The sequence below is a fragment of the Meleagris gallopavo genome, chromosome 4, assembly GCF_000146605.3.
Source record: "Meleagris gallopavo isolate NT-WF06-2002-E0010 breed Aviagen turkey brand Nicholas breeding stock chromosome 4, Turkey_5.1, whole genome shotgun sequence".
Classification (NCBI taxonomy): domain Eukaryota; kingdom Metazoa; phylum Chordata; class Aves; order Galliformes; family Phasianidae; genus Meleagris; species Meleagris gallopavo.
The window spans coordinates 48,702,436-48,717,142 of NC_015014.2; positions in this window are offsets into that span (position 1 = coordinate 48,702,436).

Genomic DNA, 14,707 nt, shown 5'->3' on the forward strand with positions numbered 1-14,707 from the left:
TTTCCTCCTTTGCAGGGAGAGCTCTGAAACTTGCAAACAGAGCCCCAACTTACAGTGTTATTTCCCATCTTCTAGAAAGGAGAGATGAGAAAAGCTCATAACAAATTCCCACAGTAAATGTTTACATAAAAGTTGATTCAGTCTCTCTGTGCTACAAGCCACCCTTTTCCTAAGATGCCTTCCACTGTCTCTTGCCATCTTTAGGTTTCACTTACATTGGAGAGAATACAAAGGTAGCCTTTTTTTTTTTTCCCCCAATAGATTTACCTTACTGCCGATTTAAGATGTTTACTTTGGCTTTCTGGACTGCGTGTGTCTCCTGTCAGTATTACGTTGTTTATGATCTTGGAGTTTGTGCTCCTACAAGAAATAACTTCTCTCAGCCAGAATTCAATTTCTCAAGTAGAAACTTAATTCTGTAGAGTTGTTTTTTTGTTTTTTTTTTTTAAAAGCTTTACATAAATAAATGTTTACAGAGTAAGTCACACAGTTATCTCTTCTCCTCCAGCCCTCTTCAGATTTATGTAAATGCACAGTGAATTATAGTGTTTAATCTCTATAAAGGGACTCCACATCTAACTCCTATACTTGAAATCCATTGATCTTCTGTTCCATACAGCTATAGACTCCTCAGTTAACTGTAAAAATTACCTCTCCAGTTACTATCTCTGTAGTAATGTTAAATTATTCACATATACATTTTTTCATTCCAAATAATATATTTTTCTGCACCTGCATCAAAGTAGCACCTTAATTCTGCTTATATAGAATTCTATTTCAGAAATCTTAAGTGAGGAAAAAGTAGTGTTTAGAAACAGCACAAATTTAGATGAATTTTTGCCACACTGAAGACAACAGCAAAAATTCTGCTGGCTTCAATAAGATTTGAAGTGAGCTGGTCAGACTAATTCCAGCATTACAAACAATGAATCATAAATCATCAAAATGGTCAACAAGTCAACACTTTGGTTCATGTACCCTTCAGTAAACTACCAAAGGAGCATACAAGCTTACTGCTGAAGGTTAGTAATATATTATAAGTTTTTCAAGTCCTGGCTGAAAAGGCATTCTAAAGGGACATGTTGCTAGTATTTAGTTAACGTCCTTATACTTTAAAAGAGACTCCAGAGAGACTGCAGAAAAATATACAGTTTGCATATTATACCTGATATATTAAATATTGCAAGAAAATACAAAGTATAAAGGTGCTTAGGTTTTTGGAAAGGGAATGGGGAGAGGTAATGACAACAACTGCTGTAATCTAAGAGGTAAAGAATTATACTTAATTTTATCTTTTCTGCAGGCAGTGTAAGATCATGCTTTTATGGCTGAAAGAAGCCTCAGTGCCACAAGGACTTTCTGAATTTGGAATAAGCTCACACTTCATTTTTGATTTGTGTTGAATCTTATTCATGTATTGAATGTTCTCTGCTGTGCTGTTTTCATCAATCCAATATGTCAAATTTTATAGATATCAAAAATCCATCCCGATCTGCTGAAACCAGAGAAAGGAAAAACAAGTTGTGCTGAACACTCCTCCCTGGTGTGAGATAAAAAGTGATAAGCTGACTTTCATTGAAACTGTCATGTTTTCATCTGTTAGCTATCATTGATAACACATTGGTAAACTGCATCAAACCTATCCCATAGCAAATTTAATATCAGTAATCCAAGAGATCAATGTATTTAAGATGTGGTCTAAGAACAAGGCAAGGAGTAAAACTTACATTTGTATCATTTTAATAATCAGACACCAGTTTTTATCTCTGCAATAATTAGAACAAACTGAACAGGAAGAAGAAAAAGAGATAAACGTTTGACACTTCAGCAACTTTACCATCATCAACATGTCTCAATTTAAAAATAATAAAGAAAAGCATAGGGGATACCCTTTATACCTGAGTTAGCTGAGATCACCTCTGAGCCACAACACACAAGCTGTTTACCACCACCATCCAATACCACAGAACAGAGTAACAGACATAAATATGCCATCTTTTGAAACTGCAGGAACTCTGTAAGCAGACTGCTGTTATCTGAATTGGAATTTGACCAGGATGTTTACTTACGGATTTTAACAAAACAATTGCAGTATGCTGACTGAGAAAGAAGACATTTCGAAGGAACAGCATCATTCATGGCCTCCACTCATGGCTAAAGCTGGAGCTGCAAGAACAAAATGCCCCACAACAGAACCACGGGGGTCTCTGCTCTGTTGCACAATGACAGCCAGAGCTCCGTAAGGAACTGCTTTGGTTTGGAACTGGGCTACAGTTTTCCAGGTTGAGACAGAACTAACATCATTCAAGAATTTGTAATATGAGACTTGAGCATTTTATTTTGTTTGGTAGCTGAGCTTCTCTCGGGATATCTTATTCACAGTCAGGTCCCTAGTACAAGTGATACCAGCAAAATCCAAATCATCCAACATTGTACTGTATCTTCCTTAAGGCAAATGGGGGTAGAGGCAGAAAGGGAAAGAAGGCTGTAAATGTACTAAAAACCTACAGTAATTTTATCTTCCTACCTGTTTACCTTCACCCCAGTAGCATGAAGAACGTGAGAAACCTACCAACTAGCTTGCCTGTGTAGGGTTTCAGTACAGTAAGTTATTATACGTCACCTAGAATAACCGTTTTACTTAAACTAAAAAAGGGGCATTTCCTCAAATACATTAACTGCAAATTTCACTTAACATGATCAAATCATTTTGAGATGCAGAACCAAACCCTTGAAAACATTCACTGAAAAAGTAAATTTTAATTTGATTTTATTATAAAGAGAAGTTTAAAAAGCTATCACTAAATGTTTTCTTTTGATCGTCTAATATTTCAACTAAAAATTAATTACAATGTTTTAGTTATTCCAGATTTAAAAAACAAGCAAACAGAAACAAACAAAAAAAACAACTCCCAGAGTGTTCCCATTCTCCTGGAAGTTTGGAGATGTCAGCTGTTTTACTGCTCTCATTCACAAATTTTAAAATGTTGGACCTTGCTGCAGAATGGGATTTCTAAGTAGATGTAATATTAATTATGACCCTGAATTTTAGTTTCAGCAACCTATTAATGTCATCTGAGTGAATAAACACTTTTACCTGTCAAGAAAGACTACTCCATTGACTGATCAAATCATTTACCAGAAGTTAACGGCCTGTGAGTTACAAGTGATTTATAAATTTTTACCTCACAGTGACTGTTAACATCAGATTACAAAATGTATAAAAATCTATTAGCTTTCTTTCAGTAGTGTTTTTTTAGAGGCTTTATTTCAAAATACAGATCTGACCCAGACGTGTGTATTTCACAAAAAATTTCTGAGTTCAAAACTCTACACTATGTAAGTACATGCTACATAAGCACAGGTATGTGTGTCCCGTGTGGTGTCAATGTTCCTCAGTCACCAGCTTTACAAAAAAACCTGTTTGGCTGCAGCAACCTTCAAGCTTAACCTAAGTCATGCTGCTTGTAAAAATAAATCAGGATCCATTTTATGGTCTAAAATCACTAGCACTCATTTATGAATTCAGTTTCACCAACTAGTTTCTGAACTTGAATAACTTGTGTGCTCTACTCCTTACACTGAAACAAGAAGCCAAGGAGATGGGGGAAGGGAGCAGGGAGTGTTGAGCATTTAAAAACAGCTTCATAGACTACATTTCTTTGCTTTTTCTTTGTTCAGTATGTGACTCCGTGTAACTGTCACATGACAGAATCTCAGTTACTTAAATAGGAAACTGGCTCCGTGGTTATTTGGTCACTGCTGAACGGGGAACTAGGGTAACTTTTTTTTTAGTCCTTTTCCTTGCTTCTTTTTTTTTTCCCCTCTCTTCAAAATAATCCTTCTACTTTATACCACTTCAACCCCTCTGTCACTAGAAAGAGGGCCACATTCTTTCCCAATGAATAACACCAGCAACAAAAGAAACTCAAATTTAGAGCACTGCAGGCAGCTTAAGACCACCTTATGGTTTCAGATACAAAACATGACAGTACCTTTTTAAGTTTCCAATTTATTCAGTGGCTAGGTAAAAAAATAGTAGGGTTAGGTTGGACATGGCAAACTCATGTCAAATCCAAGTCACAAAGCCGAGGGAGTCAGATCTTTAGCTCTACTCCACCCTGCTCATGATATTCAGATTCGTATCTGTAACCAGATTTAGCCTCACACACAATTCAGGATGTCGCAATTTGGATGTGGGCCCATCTTAATAGGCCAAAAAAAAAAAAGAAAAAAAAAGAAACTGTTAATACAACCAGCATGTAAAAAATGTTTAAGCTTTCTCTTTCTTCAAATGGATGATCAGACAATGAACTCTTTGAATGATTTGATTCCTGTTGTCTACATTCCCCAAAACCTGGAAGAAAGAACATAGCGTAAAATAACATTGAAAGAGGAGCGATGCACCTCTTCCATTATTGAGGTGTGATCTCTTCTCTTGTACAGTGGTGATGGTTAGAGACCAGTGAGTAACCTTGATAAGAATTACATCCTTATGTCACTATTGTTATGAATTGGGCAATTTTCAACATGACACATTTACTTTTCAAATTCAGCATTGATTAAAGGCACTTAAAAAGCAAATTTCTATCTAGATTATGATTAAATCTTATATTAGAATTTATATAAGAGAAACAGCACTTCCTCAATTCAAACTTTTTTAATTTACCTGTCATCTCTACATAGCCAGGTTTGCTGTTTTGTGGCCAGCAGATTGTTTCACCTGGTTGTGTGGCTGCTGCCACTGTCGCACACATGTTCTTCCCCAGGATCAGCAGTAGGACATTTACTAACCATCCAAGCACCAAAACATCAAGCAGGTATGCAGAAATAAAAGTCCCAAAATATTTTGATGCAGGTCTTCAGCTCAGCTGGAACTCCCTATGTAAATGGCAAAAAAATCCACTACTTTTTTTTTTTCTAAACTCGAATGTTAATAGTATGCTCTGATTTGTAAAAGTCTTGCAAGTTCTTTCAGCCAGTTGCAGAAAAGATTTTTTGTATCTTCCAAATACACAGAGCAAACTAGAAACAAATTTGGTATTAAGCAAACATTAACTGTATGTGTAACTAGTTTTATAAATTACAGAACATCGCATAGTATTGTGTGCAGAATTTGGCTTCTTCAGTTCAGCTTGACTTTGGCAATGGCGTACTTATTGATCACAAATAACAATATTTAAAATATATCTGCAATTCACTCAGCTGTTTTTTTCCACCTTCCATCTCTCTTTGATTTTTTTTATTCCTATGAAACTCCCTTATGCTCAGAGAGCTCCAGATCCTACCACGTGTGTTCATCTCAGCTCCTCCCATTTCTTCATCTCATTCATACACCTTCCTGTGTTCCCACTTCTATCTAGCAGTGTGTTAAGGGGAAATTCTTTTTACTAAGGAGAACACAACCCCCCAAATTGGAGTTCAGTAAGGCAGACTAAATGTTACTGCAAGTTAGCTTGCATTCCAGAAACTGTAAAACTCTTATTGTATTCACACCCTATGTCAGCACATTTGTATCTATTTATTTAGTCACATTTCTTCCTTGTTACATGCAGCTGACTAGGAGACTAAAGGACCTATTACTAGTTACTACCTAATGTTTTTTCTTCCCCTTCAGGTAATGCTGCTCTGTTCTTGCTATATTCAAACTCTGATAGGCTTGTCAACATATTTTATCATTTAAATCTTTTTTGCTGTGAAGGTCTGTGAGAGAACATATGTTACAGTTTTTGAAGCAGGGATATAAGCCTAATGCATCAAGGCAGTGTCAGAGCTAAATGACTGAAAAGGAATGAAGAAACTGACTCACTCAGCTTTCTTCTCCACACGCTGGATTACAGATGGCTGCTGAGCAGATCTCGAAGGAAATTTAAAAAATATTGATCAGATATAGATCAATGACATCCCATAAGCAAAAATTGGGTACGTATAAAGCAGCAACTTCAATGTTCACATGCTGGCTGAAAGCCTTTGTCTGCATTTTTAATAGTCTCAGATAAGTGAGGCTGACAGTTTTAGCCTACACTTAATTGAAAATACAAAAGATTAGGCATAAATATGCAATGTCTGGAAGATAAAAAGAACAGTACCAATATATTTAAGAAAGCAAACATTTACGTGCTAGATACAGTGTAGTTACAGTACATTACACGGAGAACATATGAGCTGCCTTGCCAATTTCAGACAGGATATAAATAGTGTTTTAGATGCTGGTAAAATTGTAAGTGGATACATATCAGTCCACTTTACAAACAGTGGTCCCTCTGCTGGCATTCAGTATCATCATCTCCAGTGACTGCTACCATCGTGAACTTTCCTGTACTCAGTCATGGCAAATTTTTGGTTCACAGTCTGGCCACTGTGAACACAATTGCATTGTTAAGCATTCGTATCTGTCACAGCCATGCTTTCTCACTTCTGTGCTTGCTCTAGTCTTGTCTAGCCTACTTCTGGCTTCATCTGCTCCATTCCTGGTATTCTGTCCTCTCAGAAACCCATTCATGGCCCACTTTGTTAAATATCCATTTGAATACTAGCTCAAATGAACTCAATCACCATCTTTATTGGCCAATATTGCTGTTACTGAACACTATGCACCAGCACATTTGGAAATTAGAGCTTTCGTTTTACTCCAAACACCATCTGATGTAGATTCCTCTCTCACCTACGGCCACACAATTCTACAGTTCAAATATATTATGCTATTTTTGTAAACTCAAATTGTACTTAGTACGGTTTTGAAATTCCAGCTTTTACATTTAAGATCCCAAAGGGTGACATACGTGCTGTAAGGTTTTAATGAACATTTTCTCAAACTATGCACAAAACATAGACTGAATCATCATTAGCTGTTTTTCTAGCAGCATAAACCTATACGATCAGTGTATTTCCTGAGTTTGTTCAAAGGCAAATTGTAATGATTCTTTTGCTTCAAGTCATACCCAAACGCTTTGATGCTTCCTCAAGTATGATAAATTAAAGCCTTTTTGAAGATTCTGAATACTACATGACGTATCTATCCATCGTGATGAAATGACCCCATCATTACACTACAGCTCTGAGATTTGACATCCATTCATCACATCTCTTTCTTTCATCATAATGGTAAATTCTAGATTTATACTCGCTTGTGAAGTTTTGTATCATTCTTTTCTTTACTGCAAGCAGAAGGGACTGCATCCTCAAAAGAAACAGCAGCAACACAAATATAATCAATACTTCTCCTGAAGAAGCCTTTTAATCAGAACTTCAGTACCACACATTCTGATTTTTAAAAAGACCACAGAACAGTTCTCATCTAATGGGGGAAAAGGATGACTGCTCATATAATCTCCTCCCTCAGAGGTAGCTGCCATGGGCTAAACTTCCCAGTTTTCTCAGTGGTATTTCCTTCAAAAGCAGTGCCATAAGCTTAGAAATTCCCCAAATTTGTCTTGATTTCAAAAAATATCAAGCAAACATAAATAGCGATATGCTAAAATTATAGATGTGATAACTGCTTATTTCCTTATAACCTGGCTGGGAGTAAATAAATAAGTAAATAAAACTGGGGAAGGACATTTCAGAACTGAAAAGCTGTATTTGCAATGGACTCCTTTTAAGTGACCGCAGGCTGATGTCTTAATGTTCTTTGTCACAACTACTTCTACTGTGCAGCAAGCATTAGACAGCCAATAAAAAGTCAGTAAAAATACAAGCTATTTTTGAATATGCCATAAGTAACTATATTTAATTAATAAAAATATAATAATGTCTGGCTACAGAGACCGTTCATAAGTTCAGTTATCTGGGATCAAATATATCCAATCAGAATCTGTCCAATAGAAACCATAACATTTTGAACAACAGTTGTTTCAGTCATGGCTTTCCTTATATCATCCTGAAAAAAAACATTTCACCTCAAACAATGGAAAGATTTAACTGGTGAAATGCTTAATTTTTTGCTGTGGCAATTTATGAATGCAAATACTGAGTAATTATTGATAGCGACAGGAAGAAAAGGGAAATTTTTAAGTGTTGTGCAAGTAAAGGCTCTTGCATATCTCTTGGACAGAAGAAGAAGATAAATGCTCCTATTGAAGATATTACTGGACAAAAGCAGACTTGGTTGTCAGAAATGAGTAGGTGTAAATGTATGTACTTTGGACACATCGGGAGTAGAGACAGAAATATCCCTGAGAATGTAATTATGGAATGACAGGTCATCGTAATAGAGAACTCAAGAAGGGAGGTGGATAGATGATTCATAGTAGATTGCCACAACTTCAGTTAGAGAATGCCCAAAACGAGTGATGGATTGAGGAGGTTCTAAACATTCTCCTAAGATATCACCAATATGCATGTGCTAATAGATTGATTTTACCTAACTTTCAAGCAAAGGAAACAACCACAGTAGTTCTGTCAATGCAGTATTGCAAGCGAATTCACAAGTAAACACTTTTTTTGCACTGGTTTACCAATCCATGTTATTTCTGCCTAGTTCATAGTATGAACTATGAAAGTCTAGTGGTAAGTAAAACTGCTCTATCTGCACATGTGATTCCAAAGGACACCTTTCAGACACTATAGGAGAAAAAGTGCCCTTAAGAAAAACAGAGCAAAAATCCATTTAGACAGATTATGGCTAGGAAATCACTTTCAAAGGAGAACACCATCCACCTGGTATGTGACCCTTCCCTAATTCACAACAGCAGTATTCAATGAGTTGTCAGAGAACTGTGGGGTTCTCTTTTCCAAGGAAGCTCTTTCTTTCTCCAGCTGATTGTCTTCATGAGATAACATGCATAGGTTTTCCTTCTCTAGAGTTTTAGGAACTTTGCTTTGAACAAAACAACTTGCTTCCAAAGCCATATTTGTTGCATTTATCACATGAAGGTGAAGACTTTTCCTCCTAGCTTTGTCCCCATTCTCAGGACAAAATCCCCCAGTGCTGCATTGGCCCCAAGCACAAGAAAGACACAGAGTTGTTGGAGAGGGTCCAAAGAAGGGCCACAATGAGTGTCAGAAGGCTGGAGCACCTCTCCTTTGAAGAAAGGCTGAGAGAGCTGGGCTTGTTCGGCCTGAAAAAGGCTCTGGGAGACCTCATTGTAGCCTTCCTGTACTTAACAGGAGGGACACAGACTTTACACAGGCAGACAGTAATTAACAGGACAAGGGGGAATGCTTTTAAATCAAAAGAAGAAAAACTCAGGTTAAACATTAGGAAGAAATTAATTACTCAGAGAGTGGTGAGGCACTGGAACAAGTCGCGCAGAGAAGCTATGGATGGCCCATCCCTGGAGGCCTTCAAGGCCAGGTTGGATGGGGCCCTGAGCAGCCTCATCCAGTGGGTGGCAGCCCTGCCCATGGTAGGGGGTTGGAACTGGATGGGCTGCAAGGTCCCTTCCAACTCAAGCCATTCTGTGATTCTATGATGAGAGTAACTTCACTGCAAACACCCACTGGATTGGGATATATTTTGGAGCACTTCTATTACGGCAACCCATATTGCTAGGAAACCCACTTTTAACTCAACTGAGTGTAACCACCATTCTCAATTTACAGAAGCTGTATAAAATATCATTATATAAAAACAGGTACTTAAAACAATTAGATACTTTTATGCTAGATATGCTATGCCGCAAAATGTAATTACAAACATCAAGCATTTCTCTGAAGACCCAATGCAGCAAACTTACAGGTTATAATTATAACTGGAAGAACTGTGTGCAACTCCATATATGAAAGAATAAACTGACAGGCAAAAGGTAAGGGAGATCAGAAACATGGTCTAATATCAAAGTCAAAAAGCTGAAAGAAAAATCTTCTGTGCAAAGCTGAGGACAAAAAAAGAAAATTTTCCAGGGTTTGAATTCACTTGAGTTCAGAGGAACTTATCTGTCATGGGAAAAAAAGAAAAGTGCATTATTGAAAAAATAAATAGCTTTTCATTAAAAAAAAACACAAAAAAACTTCATAACTACAAAGCAATCTGCTACATATTGTAAACTGGCTAAATGCTAGAGCTGAAAACAAGTAACAATGCTTTTTTTCCTTTTGACCTATTTTGTTTGTTACTTAAAAAATTCAGCAGTGAAGGTCCACACTCCACCTTTGCAGAGGTTCTGCAAAGCAGGACCTTTCTAGAGCACAGCTATTATTAGGAAGACAAGTCTTTGCTAACCCACCAGATAGAATTTCTTACTTGTTTGCTAAGCTGACTGACTGATGTGACTTATTCTGCAGTTCATGATACACTGCATTGTCTTGATAGGACTGCCTCCTTCTCAATCATTAGCGCTATCTGTGCCTACTGTACTAACAAAGACCTGAGAACAACCATTAAGCTGTTACTGGAAACAAGGGCACATTGCTTAATTTAACATGAGTTAAGGAATTCCCTGTGCTTAATCAGTCCATACTCTTCTGTTACACTTGAAAAGTTGGGCTTTTTGTTCTGAGAATCTTGTGCTGCATTATTCCCTCTACCAGAATTTTTTTGTTGTTGTTGTTATTTTCCTATACATGACACAGACAAAGAAGTGGAACAGATATGCCTCAAGGGTATGTAGCATCCTTTGTCTTAGTCTGCCTAAAAATTATATTTTAGATTACCATTACAAGGATATTAAAAAAAAAAAAGAGCACACTCAAAACATTGAATTAAACAATAATTAACCAAAAAAGAAAGAAAAAGAAAGAAAAAAAAGGTAGAGGAGAGATTAAAAGTCAGTAAATTCCAATAGAAATTTTGCCAGGTAGAGAGTCAGTAAAATTTGAGTACTAGGTCTTATTATTAGACAGAGCCGTCCATTAAAGCCCAAGGGATCATGTGAACCTGGCTACAGCTGTAAAAGCAGCGGAGTCCAAGTCAGATCTGAGCTGCACGCTGAAATTAGAAGGGTGAAGGTCAAATAAGCAAAGGCAACAAACCAGACACTACCAGCTGCAATCATACCTGCAAGCAGATTTCAGGATTGTTCATTAAGATTAAGAATACCTCAGGTCAGATTATCTGAAGTCTTTGCACATTCAGAAAACTAAACGCATGTATTCAGACTAATAGTATCAGACTAATAGGTTAAGAACCGCACATTTGTTTTTGCCCTTTAGAATTTCAGATGGTGCAGAAGTACATATCCTGCTGATTCTCCTCTGTGGAGACAGACCACTGCCTAATCAGACCGTGATTACAGAATTTGCAGCAACTCCTCTAACAACTTAGCTGATCGTGATTTGCCTACGATTCATTTCAAAACAGCCTATATCTGATAACAGCATCTAAATTAATAGCTATCCTAAGAGCCCCCTGACAGTGTAGCACCAGTACACTGGTAAAACACTCCTGCTCTGGACTACAGTACTTCAGGAAGTTGTGTTTTGTGTTGATACCAGAAACTACAGTCAGAGAGAGTGGCAAATCTTACCAGGAATACAACGGCCTACTGCAGAGCTTCACCTGTGTTTAGCGGCTGAGGACAACTCCGATGCTGAAGGATGGCCAAAGTTCTCATAGTGCTGGCTAATTGTGTCCGTAAAAGCTGAAATCTATTGTAAATCTTCTGGAATACTCAGCTTTCTCCCAGCGTGTTTTGGGACTTTTTCTTTGTTGTATTCCACATACAACATCCTGAGAGTTATGAATCCTTAGTAATTACTGTGGAGTAATGTTTAACTTCACTTTTTATCTGAAGTCTGCAAAAAGATGCGGAGATCTTGGTCTACACAGTGAAGTGTTCAGCTACATGAACAACTTGCTCAAGATAAAATTTCAATTAAACAAGCAAACTTTAGCTCTGACTGAAACCTTTTAACTGTCACATCTAACTACGTATTAGTTATAGAGTACACATACCTTATAATAAATTAGTTTAGCTTATTCTTTGGTGGAAAACAAAACTGATAGAACTGCACATTTAAGCTCTGCACTGCACTTGCTCTTAACTTGGACAAAAAGCAACATATGGGACAGAAGCCTTCTTCTCTTTCATTTTTTTCCTTAATATACCTGCTGAATAAAAGATTCTAGGTAGAGCTGGTGACAATTTGTGAAAAACCTTCAACTACAAGATGTTGTGACAATAGGTCATGCAACTATTTACATAAAATGCAGATTTTCAAGAATACACCAACACTTGTAAACATTTGAAAAGGGGAATTTCAGAGAAATTTCAAGATTATCACACCCACATGACTTCAATTCTGCCCAACAGAGAAATCTACATAGCATCTTCCAAGATTTATATTAAGATCATAAAGAAAACAAAGGGTCACTTCAAATTTATTTCTTTATTATTTTTAGTAACTTCCATTCTCTCTATTTCTATTTAAATTGCAGACAGCTCATACAGGTTCTTGATATATGCTTCTCTTTTTAAGGAACAAAATAATCTTCCAGAATTTGTTTCTGATTTATTGTCTTAATATAAGTATATTAAAAATGAAGAATCTACATCAAATTGCTTATATTCATCATTTGTTGTAGGAAGAAAAGTATCTAATGTAAGGATTAAAAAAGAAAAGTTCCTTGAAAGTACAATAGTTCTGGCAATAGATATTTTTGCATGCTTTTGACAGGTTGATAGCTAGTCTGAGTCCTGCTTCCAAAAATCTAATCTAAACAGCACTGATGTCTAGGAAGAAATATTAAATAGAATCATAGAATTGCTCAGGTGGGAAAAGACCTTAAAGATCATCAAGTCCAACCATAACCTAACCAGACTATCTTCTAAGAGTACTAAGCCAGTGGTACACGGCAGACAACAGCAATAAGCCTACCTCTCAAAACTAGAGCCCCACTTCTAATATCACATTGCCTAAAGAAATTTCTAGCATCTTAGTTTTTGAATATTTGACCTTGCAACTTTAAAACATATTACTATACTTTCAGATGTCAGAAGAAGAACACAAACACAATCAGTCATGAGTAACTGGAGCATATTCAACTACTATATAGATCTTTATTATATGAACACAGTCTCTTGTAGCAGCAACTGATTCTCCCAATTTTAGAATGATAAATGAGGCATACTTTGCCAGCAATTTCACTTAGCAGAAGGGGATTCCAGTTTCATTTCAAAGCCCAGAAGAGCTACAAAATATTCCATCTTCCCTCTCCTACTTCTTTAGACCTACTAAAGTTTACCCTTGTCTTAGTTTAACCATGAGTGCAAGATCTCTTTTAATCCAACTTCCACCATAGAGTCATTCTAATTCTCTTGCCAAAGCATTCCAGAATGTAGTCAAATAAGGATATTTATGTGTCCTCCAATTCACTGTATAAGATTTCATTGTATCTATAAAACAAGAAGGGGAAAACTCTCATCCTATTGTCTACTCTTCCTCCCAATAACATAAAGTGCTTGGTTACCAGGGGCAAGTTCTGTTATTAGAAGCCCTGGACAACATTGCAGACAGAAAGAGAGACTCTAAGGGTAATTTTACCACCATTTTTTCAACAAACCTGCAGCTCTTCTATAAAAGGCCCTAATTCCAGCAATACTTTAAGACTTGAGAGAATCTATTTTTAATTCCTTTTTTTTTTTTTTTTTAAGAAACTTAATGAAGTCTTTCTCCTTTCCTTACATTCTGAAAAAAAAAAAAAAATCTGAAAAAAAAAAAAGAGTTGACTTTCTATCATTTATGTTTTAAAATCAGTACAACTTCCTTAAAACTGTCTTCTGTACCCCACTCTTAGGTCACTTGTCTATTGTGAATTCCCCAGTCCAACTTAAGCCTGGAGAGAATCTTACTCTTTTTAAACCAAGGACACAGAACCAGATCTAAGCCCCTTGCCTGGCACCACTCTAGATTCCAAAAGCATTAGAATCCCTTAAGCATTTCCTACAGCTCCCAGCCATTTTCAGTGCCATACTTCAGAGCTGGTTTCCGTAGGCTGCAGACACTCAAAGCTTTCAGTTCAATTCAGGAAGACACTGCAGGGAAACAAAGCACAGGTCTAGAAAGAAAAATTCCTGCCCACAAGATCACTCCAGAAGTACCTGAGAGCTCCACATTCTCCTGCCATTCCTCATAATCTGGTAGTAAGACCCTTCCCTGCAAGCAGCAGGGTTCACCTCCCCTCTGTTCCACACAGCCAGCTTCTCGTGACCTCCAGTCACACACATCCCTGCAGACCTCTGCAGAAAGTTCATCAGCTAACTGCAAACGAGACACTTTTAGCTGGTGTCTAACCATGAATTATCAGCAGAATGCAGGATGAGCAAACACATGGTACATCCTGGACACCTGTGCTTAGACACATGTGGCATAAAACACAGGCCCAAAAGGGATGGACAGATCTGACTTTGTCAGTGACTTTCCAGATGTATTGAAAAGCAGAAGGAATACGGCAGTACAAAGACATTTCACAGGGAAGGAATCCCTGAGGGTGATGGCAAGGCCTCCTCGACCTGCACCTCCAAGCTTCTGCTGAAGGTTTACGTGGAAATCAAAATTTGAGACACTCATCTGCCATCAGCCAAGGCAAAACACCTAGATATCGGCACGTAGACGTAAATGTGGCTGAAGAAAGGCCATTTCCTGCCACAGTGCCACCATACACCACTTCCCCCATTTGACCATTTACCACGCAGGTCAGCGGCGGCCACCGTCCCCACTTCGGAACCGAGAGCCGAGGGAAACGCGGGCCGAGCCGCGCCCGAAACGCAGCCACCGACACGTCTCCACTCGGCAGCCGGCAGCGGCCGGCCCGCCGCGAAGGCCGCGG